This window comes from Phoenix dactylifera, chromosome 6 (assembly GCF_051530095.1).
Source record: "Phoenix dactylifera cultivar Ajwa chromosome 6, Ajwa_hap1_PhDact_Kaust_v1.1, whole genome shotgun sequence".
Taxonomy (NCBI): domain Eukaryota; kingdom Viridiplantae; phylum Streptophyta; class Magnoliopsida; order Arecales; family Arecaceae; genus Phoenix; species Phoenix dactylifera.
In genome coordinates this window covers 5,354,378-5,371,720 of record NC_143195.1, presented here as the reverse complement: position 1 = coordinate 5,371,720, position 17,343 = coordinate 5,354,378, and the positions used below count along the sequence as shown (strand labels likewise).

General features: G+C 42.6%; 2 long non-coding RNA genes across 2 annotated transcripts; both read right to left on the bottom strand.

The window, feature by feature from the left end:
• Positions 1 to 6,072: 6,072 nt before the first annotated feature.
• LOC148699620 (uncharacterized) lies at positions 6,073 to 10,670 on the bottom strand. Its single transcript, XR_016395699.1, has 3 exons — positions 7,725 to 10,670; positions 6,813 to 6,857; positions 6,073 to 6,210 (listed from the first exon to the last, which is right to left on the bottom strand). It is a non-coding gene; the product is annotated as an uncharacterized LOC148699620 (long non-coding RNA).
• A 259-nt stretch (positions 10,671 to 10,929) lies between these two features.
• LOC148699621 (uncharacterized) lies at positions 10,930 to 13,016 on the bottom strand. Its single transcript, XR_016395700.1, has 3 exons — positions 12,584 to 13,016; positions 11,670 to 11,714; positions 10,930 to 11,067 (listed from the first exon to the last, which is right to left on the bottom strand). It is a non-coding gene; the product is annotated as an uncharacterized LOC148699621 (long non-coding RNA).
• Positions 13,017 to 17,343: the final 4,327 nt, after the last annotated feature.

Genomic DNA, 17,343 nt, shown 5'->3' with positions numbered 1-17,343 from the left:
GCATCCTCCACATAACCCCATTTTCTGTTGCACTTTGTTCTTTTGTTTCCTGTTGATGCTTCTCCAGCTATTGAGGTGCTCATATCTACATTCACAATCTCATATATTATAAATATACATTCACAATCTACAATGTATAATAGTTATACATTCACAACCTCACGACATGATCTTACATTTGCATTATCTAAATGAATGGATACAAGGGAACTATTAAGTAAGAATTTGACATAACACAAGATTATAATATAGCAAGGAAAATATTAAACAAGGATTACAGCATAACACATAATGTTCATACAAATATTAAGAGCCCCAAATATTAAACACAACAAACATCACAATTTTTTCTCAAATTCTATTATGCTGCCACTCTTCAAACATTTGGGCAGCAAGATTAGCTCTGAATGCATTCCAAGATGCAGATGACTCAATATACTCAATATATGCACCCTGCTCCTGTGGAAAATTGCCATGAGAGCACTCCTCTTCATTGTACAAAGCCTCAATAGGATCTACAGACATCTCTTTTCTAATGTAGTTGTGCAGCAAACAACATACAGAAATGATCCTACACATTGTCTTAATAGGGTACCAAGTATTGCTCCTAAGGATTGCCCATCGCATCTTTAATAGGCCAAAACATCTCTCAATTACATTCCTAGCTTTTGAGTGCCTCATGTTATAGAGCTCCTCTGGTGTAGTGGGTTGATGACCATGTCTCCACTCATTGAGGTGATATCTTTGCCCTCTAAATGGAGTTAAGAAACCTTCAGAATTTGTGTACCCAGCATCGCACAGGTAGTAATAGCCTACTCATTCAAAAACATACAAAAAAAGTGAAATCAGAAAAAATTAGGTATCCTACTCATGTAAGTAAAAAATAGCTGCAATATTAGACTTAAAATTACCTTGCGGAACTTTTAATCCATTTCTACGAGAAATGGCATCCCTAAGGACTCTATTATCATGTGCTGACCCCTCCCATCCTGGTAGCACGTAAATAAACTGCATATCTTGTGAGCAAACGCCAAGTACATTTGTAGAAATCTCATTCTTTCTCGATCGATATCTAGGTTTGTCCTTCTCCGAGACCCGCACTCTAATATGGGTACCATCCAATGCACCTAGACAATTCTACAATGCAAGTATTAATATAATAATCAGTACTTTTAACAATTTAATAGGCCAAAATATTGCCTTTAAAAATGTGAAATGTAATATTAACTTACCGGAAACCACATCCATTTCTCATCTGTTGATCTTTCTGTGACAGGCTCAGGATTCTTTAGCAAGTGTCTATGTAGCCTCAAGATAGCATTCAAGACAACATTAAAATGCCTACTTACTGTCTCACCCGATCTACGAAAGTACAATTGCATAACTCTATTTTTTGAGTGATGGCCTAGGGTGTGAAGGAATATTGCAACCATCTCTTCCACTTGAACATTTCTATTCCCTTCCAATTTGCTAATCGATTTAAGCATTTCACAAAGCTTCCAAAATGCCCTCCTATCCATTCTAAGTTGATCAATACAAATTTGATCACTCTCCATTATCATAAGCCTAAGATTAGCTATTCTATTCATCACCCTCTCATCAAGTATTCTATCAAAAACATACACCATTTCTCTAGGAATTCTAACATTTACTCGTGCTAACGTTTCAAGAATCTTGGCCATCATTGACATTATCATCAACATCATCTCTGTGTATATTACCAAAATGGTACTTGCCATCTTCTTCTTTTTAGAAACAAATAAACGAGCCATAACTGCCATAAGCAAGCAAAAAGTATTACAACAAATAATTAAATTATCTATAAATATGTTGGTTCTGATCGATCAAAATAAAGGAATGCATAGACCAAAAAAGTTTCCTTTACGCTAAAGGAAGGGCCCATGATACTGATTAAATAACTGAGATTGTTTACAATGTCAAGCAAGAGCAGAATAGGAAAAGGTAATCCCATGGCACTTTATGGTCAAGGTAAAGGAAAGAATTTGTTCAGAAAGGGACCTCTCTATAATAAAAAGAATTTGTCCCATCCCACCATCCCCTTCAAGTGAATACCCAAGCGGCAACTGCAACATCACAGCACAGCAGCCATTCAATCTCCAAACTCTCTCCTTTTCTCTCTCTACCAGCCAAGAGGGGAGAAGAGACCGAGAAGAGAAAATTAAAAGAATCTCCACCCTCCAAGAAGTCCATCTCCAATCCCCCTATCTTTCTTCCTGATGGCCCAGCTGGATCAGGAGTAAGGTGAGGGAAGGAAAACCAAGACCAGAACCAAAAAAGAGAAGGGATGAAAGATAAGAGTGGCTTCAGACGTGTATGAAGCCAACCAAAGAACTCCTCTCTCTTTCTCTCCACCCAAAACAGAACTACTGTCTCCAACTTCCCAAGGACTCTATTAAGGCCAGGAAACTCTCCACGTCCCTTCCCTCAAGAGGGAAGACTCGTAGCCAGTTCCTGTTCCCTTTTTATATGGGGCATGGCAAGAAACCCTCTCGGCCTTTGCTTCGTTTTGGTCATGGTTAGACAAAAAACAGGGCAAGAAACCCTCCCAGAACCCCCCAAAACGAGAAAGAAAATCCCTACGACCATAAACCAGGAATTCCACAAAACAAAAAGAGAGGAAATCTTTATCAACCTACGACCATAAATCTGCAGAATACTCCGAAATCGGGAGGAAAACATCGAATTGGAGAGATGAAACCCGACTATCATGAAAAACAGATTGCAGGAAAAAAAAAGTTGAAAGGAAATTATGCTTACCTCTTTGGATTCGAGAGGAGAATGGTAGAACTCGAATTCTTCCCAAGATTTTCGTCGGAGCTAACACCCACGAGATCGAGAGAGTGAAGTGAGAAAGAGGAAGATGAGCGGGCCTTTACGATGGAGGAGGGTTTGAGGAGAGAGATCGCGATGGTCGGTCGTAGCTTTCCCACGGAAGGGGCTTTTACGATGAGAGGCTTTTTGGAGAACAAAAAAATATTTTGATTCCTGCCACACGGGAAAGTTGCTTTCCCATGTTCCCCATGGGAAAGACTTTCCCATAAAACATGGGAATTACATTCCCCCGGGAAAAGAACTTTCCCATCTCTCTTCTTTGAAAACTCCAACCAAACAAGAGCCATTTTATTACTTTCCCATTGACCATACTTTTCCCCCTTCTTTTCCCGCGAACCAAACGAGCCCAAAAGGATTTTGAGTCGCTTTCGCAGCCATCCATTTGATCAGAAAAGAAAGAACCCGAGCCCGAGCAGTTGGCAGTGATTTGAGACGAAACTTTCAGACAACAGGAAGTAGGAAGCCAAGCATGCATGTGTCCCGTGGACATCATGGCTGAGTTCGAGCTACCCCGTGTACACCATAGACACATCTTACTTCAACCACTTTTTTACGCATTTCTCACACCTGATATTCATCTCCAAACTGGCTGATCCTACCTATACACCCTTAGTTGCTAGTTTTTTTTTTTTTTTGGTACAATAGCTGCTCACACTGCTCTAAGGTGAGTGCAACCAATAGAGTCGTTGGAGAGGAAATGGCGTATTGGTGAGGGGGTGGCTACAAAACACGTCCAAAGGATCTCTCCAGAGTAGTGAGCAACGAAGGAGGCGACTTAGTCTGCAGTCCTATTCGCACCCCGATACACATGAACAGCCTGAAATGAGTTACAATCTCTCACTATCATGCAGATATCCCTAAGTAGTAGATGGCCTCACCCCTCCACTTCTCTCCTCAAGGCCTCCTTCAGGTGGTGTAGAAGCTCCTCGGACGACCCCATGGACCATGGCCTGGGAAATAAGGCCCTCCGCCAAAACTGCACCGCCGAGGGCAACCAAGATGCACATGGCTGATAGACTCCTCCATGTTGGAGCACTCCTTATACATCAGGGTAATCCTTACGCCCCTCCTGACCACCATGCTTCGGGTTGGTAGATAGCCTCACGCCACCTTCCAGATGAACAAGGCTACGTGGGGTGGATAAATCCTCCAAATTCTCCCACCATCAATATGTCGAGTTGTTTCCCCTCCCAGCATTAAAAGATCTCCGACAAAATTGGTAAACAAGGTGAGGTTGCCAAACTCATGGAGCTATACACATGCCTCTCTCTCTCTCTCTCTCTCTCTCTCTCTCTCTCTGCGCGCGCGCGCGCGCGCCAATCCTTAGGACACTTGGTCTGTGGCAATTTGACCGTAGGCGTGAATGGGATTAGGTTCAATGCACAACTATCCGCTAAAGCGTTGTTGGATACTGGATGGTCGTTGCAACGGGTGAATGGGCACAAGGTTGAATTCGCACTAAATTTTAGCACGCACTTTCATGAACGTACCATGAACTTGTGCTGTACATGGTTAGCCTAAGAATTTGTTGCAATCATGGCATTGCAAACTAATACTAATTCATCATATTTTTGTCAAAAGTGACAAGGGATCTTTCGTGAAATTAAATGGTATAGCAGTAAAGGACTTTTCGTTTTGGAAGCAGACTTGGAGGTTTAGCTGTACCAAATGGAGGCCAATGTGGCATTATAACTAATATTAATTTCATTCACGTCGTCAAAACAAGATAAGCTGAATGCAATAAGTAAAACGTTACGGATGGAATGGACATTTGAAAGGATGCAACTCAGATAGGTTGGGTGGGGTTTAGGACAAATCTTAACCAACCGCATCTCTGTATCTCCAAATCTTAATCCAACCCCGTCTCTAAATCTCTTAACGCTGATCCAGGATTTCTATAAACCAACCAAACCGTCTCAAGCTAACTTTGGCTTGGGTTGGATTACATGGGTCTGGTCCGCTTGTGCCGCATTAGTCGAATTAGATCGGGTTGAGTAGAGATTTAATAGGACAAAATTGACACTACCAGAAAATACGCGTATAGTGACGGAGATTCCCGTCACTATACCGTGTTTCCGGTTACTAATATGGAATTTGTGACCGGAGCTCCCGTCACTGACTTCGTTACAAAAACACGCGTCGCTAAATTCTCCGTGACGGCGGCGATTCCCGTCACTAACCTCCGTGACAGAACCGCCGTCACTAAGCCGTTACAAATTCAAGAATTAAATATTTAAGAAATTATGTATTTCCCGTCACTATCCAGTTGCGGAGTTAGTGACGAAGGCAACTTGGTCACTGATTTTGTCACAGAATGCGGTCACAAGTTTGGTCACTAATCTGTCACGACCTTTAGTGACAGATTTAGTCGTCACAGACATGGTCACACATTTTGTCACTACATTTGTCATTAATCCCGTCACTGACCTAGTGATAAGTTTACGGTCACTAATTGGTTACAAACGCGCTGAGCAAAATCAATTTTTATTGACCAAAATCCTGTCACTAAGTTTATGACTGCTCGTCACGATAGTTGGTAAATAATTTAGTAACCAAAATTTGGTCATCGATCACAATCTAATAACCTGGTACATTTGGTACATTGATTGGCACATAATAATAATAACAATAATATCATTAATAGCAAAGGCATTCAACATTACGCAAAAGTCATTTTAAATGTCATTCAAAATTGGCATCAACATGTCCTGAATCTATCAAAATCAAAGTCTAAAAATATGTCATAAAGATCAACAGAGATTTCATTCCTCCTAGGAATGCAAAGACCTATCATCTAAGGCAAAAACAATTATAATGAAGCATGATCAGCAGAACCAGAATCACCATTACTCCCCCGATCTGCATACTTTGGTCCAAAGCCAATCTCTTCTCTCATCTTTTGAAGAACCTCCTCTTGCCATTTTTTCTTTTCCTGCTCAAGAATACGTAGAAGGTCTTCATGAGTGTACAGCTCTGGAGCTTGACTTGTAGAGGTGGAAGCAGATGATGATTGCCCAATAATTCCAGTGAGATCCTCTAGGGGACTAAAGCCATAGACATGGCCATGAGTTGGGACACCAGTTGTGTCACGCCCCGAGCCCGAGGCGCGGCAGACGCCGCACGCCCGCACGGCGGGCCGCGCAGGCGTGCAAGGCAACGGATTACATCAAAGCAGATACAGATGTTCAAAATTGACATAATTATTTAAATTGTTCAAAAGCAGTCTTACAAAATTTCAGAATAACATATGCCAATATAATTCAAATGTCCAAACTAAACTAACTAAAATGCCAATAACTGAAGAATCATCGGAAACTCTAACGCACTCCCCAATCCCGTGCGATCAAGCCTCTGGATCTGAAAAATGGAGAAAAACAGAATAATGAGCTACACTAGCCCAGTAAGCAACAAAATATCCCAGAGTGGGGTCAGAGCATATCAGATCAAAATACAGGATAATAAGATAAATCATAAATAACATTGTTTTACTATTTTCAAAACTTATTATCATTTTTCCAAAAACTCTGATACCAGAATCTCAACATAATAGGCTACGGCCACGTAACCCAGTGGCATGGGTTGCACAAGGTGCCAAACACCACTATTATTAAGCACCGGTGGTACGGTGTCCAAATACCACTATTCTAATCACCGGTGGTACGGTGTCGAAATCGGTTCCTCACAGATTACAAGTCGACAGGTCCAACGTATAATCCCCATTGGCGGGGCCAGAACTGAACAGAACAGATCATAGCCATGCTGAGAATGCATATATATATATATAAAAATATATTTCAGAAATTGTCCAATTATATTTCATGGATTTCAGAGCATATAACATGATTTTCAAATAAAATTTAACATGTCTGACCCATTTTACTGAATGCAAAACATATATCAAAACATAATCAGTTTATTAAATAATTTAGAAATCACACTTGAAGTATTAAGTTACTTACATCTTCTCGCTTGATTCCTACTTCAGGTAGACGGATCAGGTTCACCTGTTTAAAGTTTAATTAATTTCTTGTTAATTTCAGACTAAGCAAAATTCAAAAATAATACTATTGGACATGGCCCAACAGAGCCCAAAGTTGGCCCATAATGGGCACGGCCTGATAGGGCCCATATCGGACTCGGCCCAATGGGCCCGCATAGACTCGGCTAAATAGGGCCCCCAAGGTTGGCTTCTAATTTGTTCATTTATACAATAAGATTTATTGCAGGGACTAATACTTAATTACAGGGTACCATTCTATAATAAAACTTGAGTGAGGGGACTAAATAAATATAGTTGGGGGCCTTTATGTAATAAATCTTTCCTATAGGGATCAAATACAAATTACAGGAGTCCCTATTTCTGAAATAGCATACTGCCAAGGGCTTAACTGCAAAAAAATCTGTTTATTGGTCAAATGGGTTTGGGTTTCGGATCTCGGGTTTCGGGTTCGGGTTCCAGTTCAGGTTCAGGTTCAGGTTTGGGTTCGGGTTCGGATTCTCGGGTTTGATCTGGATCCAAGTTGGGCCCATGGGGGTATTGCCCAACTGGGCCCAACCGGACTGGACTGGGCCCAACCGGACTGCAGTGGACTGGGCCCAACGGCCCAGTTTGGCCCGTGATGGGCCTCCTCCTTCCCCAAACTCCCCCCCACGAACAGGGGGAGAAGAAGAGACGGAGGAGAGAGGGAGGTGGCCGGCGGGGGTGACCAGCTTGGGTGGCCGGGGGCCACCCCTCGATCGACTGCTAGCCAGCCGCCATGGCGGCCGGCGGCGTTGCAGGGACCGACGGGGAGGAGAAGCAACCGAGATGATGATCTCGGCTGCTTGGGCTGAAACAGAGGAGAGGAGGATCTCGACGGAGGAGGGCTTACCGGCGGTCGACGGAGGTGGCAAATCCCGGCCGAGGGAGGCTCGGTCCGGCGTCAAGCGACGGCGGCGATGTTTGAAGCCGAGGGGTTGGATCTCGGAGCAGGGGAAGCTCGCGGAGGGGATCCGGGCGGCGCTCGGTCGGGAAGACACATCGATCGGAGAGGAGGAGGAGGGAAGGAGGAAAGAGAAGGAGGAAGAGGGCTCGGTTTGCCCTAGGGAGGAGGATTTGGGGGGTTTTATCACCCCCTCGTGATGGCTCTCCGCCGCGAAGATTGCGGCGGCCGAGCGAGATCCGCGGCCGCGGTTCGGCCGCGGATGAGCTGGAGGGGGGGTGCCGCGGGACTAGCGACATCCCCGCCCTGATCATCCCCGGAAGAGCCGGAGAGGATCGCAAATCGCGATCCTCTGTTCCGGCCTTCCAAAAAGAGAACGGGACTGAAGTCGGCAAGGCCTGCCGACTTCAGCCCGTGTCTCACATTCTCTCCCCCTTAGAAAAATTTCGTCCTCGAAATTTAACATACCTTAGCTTGCAAAAAGGTCCGGATATTTTTCCTTCATCTTGTCCTCCAGCTCCCACGTGGCTTCACGTTCTGAGTGATTGCTCCACTGGATCTTAACATAAGGAATCGTGTGCCTCCTCAACACTTGCTCTTTTCTATCAACCACACGTACAGGCTGCTCAGGATATGTCAAATCTTCTCTAAGCTGCAAAGGAGCCACTTCTACCACATGGCTCATATCTGGAATATACTTTCTTAACATAGAAACATGAAAAACGTTGTGGACTCCAGACAGTGAAGGTGGGAGTGTCAATTTGTATGCCACAGCTCCTACTCTTTCCAGAATCTCAAAGGGGCCCACATAGCGTGGACTGAGTTTTCCACGTATTCCAAATCGCATCACTCCTTTAACTGATCAAATAAGTCATCAATTCTTGGTAGAGGATACTTGTTCTTTATTGTTACTTTATTTATCTCTCGATAATCAATACATAATCTCATACTACCATCCTTCTTCTTTACAAATAAGACTGGGGCTCCCCAAGGTGAAACACTAGGTCTGATGAAACCCTTATCAAGAAGATCCTGCAACTGCTCCTTTAATTCTTTCATTTCAACTGGAGCCATTCTATAGGGGGTCTTAGAGATTGGTGTGGTACCAGGAATCAAATCAATTGCAAAATCAATTTCTCTATCTGGTGGCAAGCTAGGGAGGTCTTCCGGAAAGACATCGGGGTATTCATTTACTACTGGGATATCTTCAAATCTTTGATCTGACTGTCTAGTGTCAACCACTGTGGCAATATATGCCATACTCCCCTTTCTAAGTAGTCGCTTAATTTGCATAGCAGAAATAATTCGAGGGGAGGTATATGCACCACTGCCGATGAAGCTGAATTCAGTATCTCGAGGGATCTAAAATTTTATCCGCTTTTCATGACAGTTAATGGTAGCAAAGTGTGATGCTAAGTAGCCCATACCGAGAATTATGCCAAAGTCATGCGTATCTATAACTATCAAATCAGCAGGCAAGTCTTTACCTACTATCTGAACCGGACAAGTCTTGCAGACCTGATTACCCATCATCCCACTTCCAGCAGGGGTGTTAACATGCAAATCATACTCTAACAGCATGCAAGGTAGATCATGTTTTCGCACAAATATCGATGACATAATGAATGTGCAGCACCAGTATCAAATAGTATATAAGCATAAACAGAAGCAACCGGTAGTGTGCTGATCCCTCAAAGGATAATGACTAACCTTAGAGTCAAATTATTATGTTGCTAAGAATATGATTCACAAAATAAACATGTACTGATAATCATTAGATAGCAACGATTTATCTCAAAAATGATTTGTATCAAACCGCAAAAGTAGGTCTAAGAAGGCAAAGTATTGATACCATGATTCAATATGCCAGCCTTTAACTTAAACTTATAAATCATAAGATGAGAGCAAATAATGCATGGTTTATTCAAATATTTAACAAATTAGACCATATTTGGTCATCAATCAACTAACCCGAGTCATGATACGTTCAAATTATCATTATTATTATTATTTTCTTAGCATACCCAAAAATAGCAAAGTCTATCCAAGAAATAACATAATCATATCAGGATTGACCTGAGAATCAATAGTGTTCACCTTCCCTTATTAACAAAATCTTTCATTATTGAATAAAATAGTCTTTCATCATAACATGTTACCAAAACACAGTCAATATTTTTGACCAGTTTAAATTTACTCAGTTCATCAAATTTCTGCTGCACAACTCAGATCAATATTTTCCTTCTATATACGAGCTCCATGCATGATCCACATACAGATTTCAATGAATATTTTCTAGTCCAAGCTTTAAACATCTTTTTATAGATGAATCTTAAATTGCTACCAAAATAATTAACTTCAACTAGAAGCAATATTCACAGTGCCTGATATCAAGTTAAACTTTCCAAATAATTACATTGCACGATAATAACTCATGATTAATATTCCTTCACTTAATTTAGTCAAAATCTAATTAATCATAACTTGAAATACAAGTTGCTCTACCAAGAAAACTCTTAGAGTAGCTCATTCACACTTTGGTTACGACCATAATTAGGTTGCAGTCTAATTTTAGCATTTCAAAATTATGATAAAATAACTCAAATTTATCAATAACAAAAGCAAATAAATGCCTTCATCAAATGGCCTAATGTCTACCCATCTCTCAAACTTTCTGACGAATCCTAAAGATCCTAAAACTTAAGCTCCATCTGACTATTTCAAATACAATCCCTAGGAATCTGAAACCTAAGCTCTGATACCACCAAATCTGTCACGCCCCGAGCCCGAGGCGCGGCAGATGCCGCACGCCCGCACGGCGGGCCGCGCAGGCGTGCAAGGCAACGGATTACATCAAAGCAGATACAGATGTTCAAAATTGACATAATTATTTAAATTGTTCAAAAGCAGTCTTACAAAATTTCAGAATAACATATGCCAATATAATTCAAATATCCAAACTAAACTAACTAAAATGCCAATAACTGAAGAATCATCGGAAACTCTAACGCACTCCCCAATCCCGTCCCCGAGCCCGAGGCGCGGCAGACGCCGCACGCCCGCACGGCGGGCCGCGCAGGCGTGCAAGGCAACGGATTACATCAAAGCAGATACAGATGTTCAAAATTGACATAATTATTTAAATTGTTCAAAAGCAGTCTTACAAAATTTCAGAATAACATATGCCAATATAATTCAAATGTCCAAACTAAACTAACTAAAATGCCAATAACTGAAGAATCATCGGAAACTCTAACGCACTCCCCAATCCCGTGCGATCAAGCCTCTGGATCTGAAAAATGGAGAAAAACATAATAATGAGCTACACTAGCCCAGTAAGCAACAAAATATCCCAGAGTGGGGTCAGAGCATATCAGATCAAAATACAGGATAATAAGATAAATCATAAATAACATTGTTTTACTATTTTCAAAACTTATTATCATTTTTCCAAAAACTCTGATACCAGAATCTCAACATAATAGGCTACGGCCACGTAACCCAGTGGCATGGGTTGCACAAGGTGCCAAACACCACTATTATTAAGCACCGGTGGTACGGTATCCAAATACCACTATTCTAATCACCGGTGGTACGGTGTCGAAACCGGTTCCTCACAGATTACAAGTCGACAGGTCCAACGTATAATCCCCATTGGCGGGGCCAGAACTGAACAGAACAGATCATAGCCATGCTGAGAATGCATATATATATATATAAAAATATATTTCAGAAATTGTCCAATTATATTTCATGGATTTCAGAGCATATAACATGATTTTCAAATAAAATTTAACATGTCTGACCCATTTTACTGAATGCAAAACATATATCAAAACATAATCAGTTTATTAAATAATTTAGAAATCACACTTGAAGTATTAAGTTACTTACATCTTCTCGCTTGATTCCTACTTCAGGTAGACGGATCAGGTTCACCTGTTTAAAGTTTAATTAATTTCTTGTTAATTTCAGACTAAGCAAAATTCAAAAATAATACTATTGGACATGGCCCAACAGAGCCCAAAGTTGGCCCATAATGGGCACGGCCTGATAGGGCCCATATCGGACTCGGCCCAATGGGCCCGCATAGACTCGGCTAAATAGGGCCCCCAAGGTTGGCTTCTAATTTGTTCATTTATACAATAAGATTTATTGCAGGGACTAATACTTAATTACAGGGTACTATTCTATAATAAAACTTGAGTGAGGGGACTAAATAAATATAGTTGGGGGCCTTTATGTAATAAATCTTTCCTATAGGGATCAAATACAAATTACAGGAGTCCCTATTTCTGAAATAGCATACTGCCAAGGGCTTAACTGCAAAAAAATCTGTTTATTGGTCAAATGGGTTTGGGTTTCGGATCCTGGGTTTCGGGTTCGGGTTCCAGTTCAGGTTCAGGTTCAGGTTTGGGTTCGGGTTCGGATTCTCGGGTTTGATCTGGATCCAAGTTGGGCCCATGGGGGTATTGCCCAACTGGGCCCAACCGGACTGGACTGGGCCCAAGTTGGGCCTGCAGTGGACTGGGCCCAACGGCCCAGTTTGGCCCGTGATGGGCCTCCTCCTTCCCCAAACTCCCCCCCACGAACAGGGGGAGAAGAAGAGACGGAGGAGAGAGGGAGGTGGCCGGCGGGGGTGACCAGCTTGGGTGGCCGGGGGCCACCCCTCGATCGACTGCTAGCCAGCCGCCATGGCGGCCGGCGGCGTTGCAGGGACCGACGGGGAGGAGAAGCAACCGAGATGATGATCTCGGCTGCTTGGGCTGAAACAGAGGAGAGGAGGATCTCGACGGAGGAGGGCTTACCGGCGGTCGACGGAGGTGGCAAATCCCGGCCGAGGGAGGCTCGGTCCGGCGTCAAGCGACGGCGGCGATGTTTGAAGCCGAGGGGTTGGATCTCGGAGCAGGGGAAGCTCGCGGAGGGGATCCGGGCGGCGCTCGGTCGGGAAGACACATCGATCGGAGAGGAGGAGGAGGGAAGGAGGAAAGAGAAGGAGGAAGAGGGCTCGGTTTGCCCTAGGGAGGAGGATTTGGGGGGTTTTATCACCCCCTCGTGATGGCTCTCCGCCGCGAAGATTGCGGCGGCCGAGCGAGATCCGCGGCCGCGGTTCGGCCGCGGATGAGCTGGAGGGGGGGTGCCGCGGGACTAGCGACATCCCCGCCCTGATCATCCCCGGAAGAGCCGGAGAGGATCGCAAATCGCGATCCTCTGTTCCGGCCTTCCAAAAAGAGAACGGGACTGAAGTCGGCAAGGCCTGCCGACTTCAGCCCGTGTCTCACAAGTTGCCTCAAACCACAAGTCATAATCACGTGGAGGAGCATCTGAGGTGGAGGCATCACCATATTTTTTGGAGTATTCAGCTGAATACTTTGCCTGCCAGTTGATTTAAAAGAAGAGAAAAACATTATGGTGGATCAAACAAGAGATAAACATGAGCAAGCTCAATAATATTTATGAATCATAAAAAAATTATACTTTCCATGACAGCTTCACTTCTCTTATCTACATATCCTCCCATGCCTTGCTTTGTCTTATGCGTCCGATTAAAAGATTCAACTATTGTTGGCTCCCTGCCTAACTTTAATTTCTACAAAAGAGAAAAGAAAAAATTCATTAACATATAATGGGCTAATTTAAGATGACTGAACAATAATATAAAAATTATTATAGAAATCTAATTGAATAAAGATATGTACCAATCGTTCGTCATGATTGACAAATGTGATTGATCCTCCACAGTGTTTAGAGATGCTACCGTTCTTCATGGTGTTTCTATTATTTTTGTTGGCTTCTGATTTCTTCTTCCATTTTGGGGAGATCCAAATATCAATTAACTTATTCCAATTTTCTCTAGAGATCCAATTAGGGGGTTTATCACGGGCTTTGTTTAAATCTCCTTTTGCTTCCAGAAGCTTTTGGCTTCTGACCTTCCCTAATGAGGTTGTCAATCGTCGCTGACAATGCTTGTTCCAAACTTCATGTACATGATGCAATTGTCCTGGAAGAATTGTGTGTATCTCCTAACAATATATAGATCGCAAGTAATCAGACTTACTATTTGTTAAGGGCAAAAGTTAATGATAAGAAATATAAATTAATTACATCACCTCAAATTTGTTCCACATTCCAACTTTAGCATGTGTAGGGACCTCCCTCCATGACAACCACGGACCATTAAAAAATTGGCGCATGATAGCAACAGCTTTGTGACTGACCTCATAATCAAAAAACCTGCAATTTAAAAAATATTCATTAGAAAATAAATTAAATACTTTAAATGCAACAAACACATAAATTCAAATTAGTGATATAAGAAAGTGATATTTTCATACATTCCTCTTTTGCACCTAACAATCACTTTTCCATTTGCATCAACAGGGGCTTTAAGGGTTGGTTCTGGGCCATTGCTCTGTCTTGGATCAATTCCAAGTTCATCATTCATCTGATCCTCATTCATTGTATCCTCATGATTTTGCACTGCACCATTCATTTCTTCATCATTTATTTCTTCATTTGCATCCAACTCTTCAATCATGTCCCCATCAGGAATGTAATCATCATCATCATGACATTCCTCGACACGCTCAGGCAACCTAGGAGGTTGAGGAGGAACTTGAGTAGCAGTCAGGTACTTCTGCATCTTTCAACAAAGAATAAAAATCTGCAGCATCCTTGTTTGGCTCTTCCTCATGATTAACTTCAAATGCACTTCTCAAATGAAGTTTCTCTTCTGGACCCATAGCTTCCATCACCATGGTTCTATATTGCTGACCATGTTCACAACCAACATCCATTGATGTGGATGCTTCTACTGCACTTGTACTTATAGGAGCAACTGCACCAAGTAACTCCCCATGTGCAAACCATGTTGAATATCTCGGTGTAAACCCCTTTCTCAACAGATGAACATTGACCGTATCACGGTTAAGAAATTTCTGGTTGTCACATCTTATACAAGGGCATCTAATCTTATCACCACTACAATACTCTAACTGAGTAAATGCAAACTCAAGGAACCCTTTAACTCCATCACAGAACTCAGCTCTTATATAACCATTTTCACTAAGTCGGTGGTACATCCAATTACGATCAACTGACATAGTTCCTCTAAAAATCAAAAAAATAAAACAACATAAGAAAGCCTAGAAAATATTAGAGAGATGATAAAAAAAGAAAACAACATAAGAAAAACCGAACCATTAAAAACACGAAAGGCAAGATCGTAAAAAATGTAAAAGAAACAAAAACTGGTATGATATTTATGAAGATGAGAAGTTATCATAAGCATGACAAAAATAAGTCATTCAATCTTGTCCCAGCATCATTGACATTAAGAAGGCATTCAATCTTTACAAAAAGCTGAACATAAGGAATTAACCTTTACAAGTTATCTGTTCATTCATCTAATACCAGCAATATTCAAAAAGCATTTAATCTTTACAAAGACAAGGAATACAAGTCAAATCATCCAAATTTACATATGGAATACTATCTGCTTCACATAGAACAAATGTGAATATACATGATCGCCTCTGATGCTAGGAAAGCATGGTACTTCTTAGCAAGCTTTTTGACCAGCTTCTTGATTGCACACTGGAAATAACTCACAACCATGAAGCAACACCACTTTCCACCACTTTCCATTATTCCTTGCAGATGAACAATGATTGTAAAAATGAATAACATGACGAAAAAATTAAAATCCATGAACTTTACATAATCCCAACCCATCAACCCTCAAAATTACAACAATAATCAGTGAAGCAGTCTAAATATATGCAAACCATTGGTAGGACTAACAAATGTGTCAGAATAAAAATGCATAATATTAAGGAGCTCCTCAAGTACAACATTATTTTTGTCTATTTTAGCAACAGTAAATTCGACACAGTGCTACCCAACCAAGTGATGTGTCCAAGTATCATAATAAAAGCAGCTACTCAGATATATCAAAGTTTCTTTCGTCTATTTTAGCAAAAAAAAAAAAAATCCCTCCTCTCTTTCTCTGTCTCCCGTCTCCACCCAAAACAAAACCACTGTCCCCACTCCCCACTCTCCCACTGTTCCGAGCTGTCTCGCTGCCCCACCACCTCTCTCTCTCTCTCTTTCTCTCTCCGGGCTTGGGCAAAATCTACCGGGATCGAGCTTGAAGAGGAGGAGGAGGAGGAGAAAACTCTTACCGGTGACTGTGAGTCGGTGACCGGAGCCGCGGAGGTTGCCGTCCGGGGGAGAAGGACGCGAAGAGCCGCCGGCCGGTCGTTGAAGAGGCGACGACACCGAGAGGAGGCGGCTATCAGGCTCTCAGCGAGGGAAAAGGGGGGGCGGCGGCGGCGGCTCTCAGCGAGGGAGGGGGGCCGGCGGCGGCGGCTCTCAGCGAGGGAGGGGAGGCAGCGGCGGCTCTCAGCGAGGGAGGGGGGGTGCGGCGGCGGCTCTCAGCGAGGGGGTGCGGCGACGGCTCTCAGCGAGGGAGGGCGGCGACGGCTCTCAGCGAGGGAGGGGGGCCGGCGGCGGCGGCTCTCAGCGAGGGAGGGGAGGCAGCGGCGGCTCTCAGCGAGGGAGGGGGGGTGCGGCGGCGGCTCTCAGCGAGGGGGTGCGGCGACGGCTCTCAGCGAGGGAGGGCGGCGACGGCTCTCAGCGAGGGAGGGGGGGCGAGGGAGTGGGGGGGGGGGGCGGCGGCTGCTCTCAGCGAGGGACGGGAAGGGAAGGGAAGGGAAAGGTTAGGGTTTTGGTATTTAAGTCGGTTTGCAAGCCAAATTGTATATAGGCTGATTTGGGCTAAATCGTGATTTGGGCTAAATCGGTTTGCAAGCCAAATTTCATATCAAATTTTTTTTTTATTTATAAGGCTGATTGGATGGGACTTGCAAGGCAAAAATATTTTTAAACTATAAAGTATGGTAAAAAAATTCTATAAAGCAGGAAACTTGCAATAGGGGTGCAAATGGGTCATGGCCGACACCATGAGATTTTAAAATGAGAAGAAGAAATTTGAGTTTTATAGAGAGCGATTGGAATTTGGATTATCGAAGAAATTTGGGCGGAACGGCGGGCACACTTAGTTTCATTTTGGATATTCCTCCTTTTATTTTTTCTTTTAATTTAGGTTTACTCAAAAATAATATTTTTAATATTTTTGGAATTAAAAATTAAATTTGGTGACAGAAATTTTTGTCAATAATCTGTTACTGCCAAAAATAATCTTTTAAAAATTTATAAATACTAGGATTACTATATTTGTGACGGCTGCATTTGTCACTGTCTGGTTGCAATTTTGGTTATCATATTGCTGACAGATACCCCGTCACTATGATGGTCACTAAGGTTTGGCGCCCATCCTACCCGCGCATTCTGTGACCGGTCTGTCACTAAACGGTCACTAAGTTTACACCACGGTGACCAAATTTCTGTCGGTCACTAATCCGTCACAAATAGTAACTGATAACGGTCCGTCACTAATTTCCCGTCACTATACGCGTGTTTTCTGGTAGTGTGAGATGGTATTTTTTTTAATTAATTTGTTGGAGTTATCAACTATTTATCAATCAAGCATTCATCAATCAATTTT